Source organism: Nanorana parkeri, unplaced genomic scaffold, assembly GCF_000935625.1.
Source record: "Nanorana parkeri isolate BGI_ZX_2015 unplaced genomic scaffold, ASM93562v1 scaffold1233, whole genome shotgun sequence".
Lineage (NCBI taxonomy): Eukaryota > Metazoa > Chordata > Amphibia > Anura > Dicroglossidae > Nanorana > Nanorana parkeri.
The window spans coordinates 313,388-314,311 of record NW_017307501.1 but is presented as its reverse complement, the minus strand read 5'-3'; positions in this window follow the sequence as shown (position 1 = coordinate 314,311).

Sequence of the window (924 nt, the reverse complement as noted above, 5' to 3'; positions counted from 1 at the left end):
GTGCTGCCAGGGAACTGGTTCACTTTTGTCCGGGGGGGCATGTAGGATGGTGACAGACGCCGGACTGCTCCGTCAGCGGTTCTGTCTGGCGTCCCGCGCAGCTCACTGACATCATTGGTTGACAGGAGGTGGGTGAGACGCAAGCCAGGGCATCACAGGATGGACAGGTCACAGTGGCCACACCCCCAATGAGATGCCACCTGAGGCCACTGCATCATTATAGGGATGGCCCTGGCCTTAGGAATTGGTTTGACACCCTCCAATATTGCACTGCAGATTATCGATATTCTAACCACGTCTCCGATACCTATTGTAGAGAACCAAACCTGACGCGTTTTATCCCTTCCTTATGGTATCCAAAGTGGAAAAAAAACTAAAACTCTTGACTTTAGATGCTCTTCAGTTCTAAAAATACAAATATCATTAAACCTGAAAATACGCAGCATTACCGTCATCTCTCGATTTTTTGGCTGCGCACAGCGCCACGCCATTTTCGAGCGTCAACACCCAACAGCTGCTACCTGAGGTGTGAAGAAAGTTATAAGCCTTTGATATAAAGTAAATGAAAAACACAAACATTGCCAACCTATTAAAGATTCATTGTTTTTTTTTTATATCAATTGACATTGCTTTGGCATAAAATAAATCTTCCGTGTCCAGCAGCTGCCGCCGGCTCGTTTTCCTCGTCAAACCGACATTTTCAGTTAATAAATTACTCTGAGCCCAAATGACGCATTGTATATAAGAGAAAGGAATGAGGAATGTGAGACTTTCCTGGGCCGGAATCTGATGAGGTGGGTAAAACATAATGATAAGTCAATGTAAACCCGCACTGAATGACATTTGGTTTGCTAAAGCACCGTGTATGATATACATCTATTAGGAGTGTGCCCATTCCGGCAGGGGTAAGCTTGTGGAGTGGAG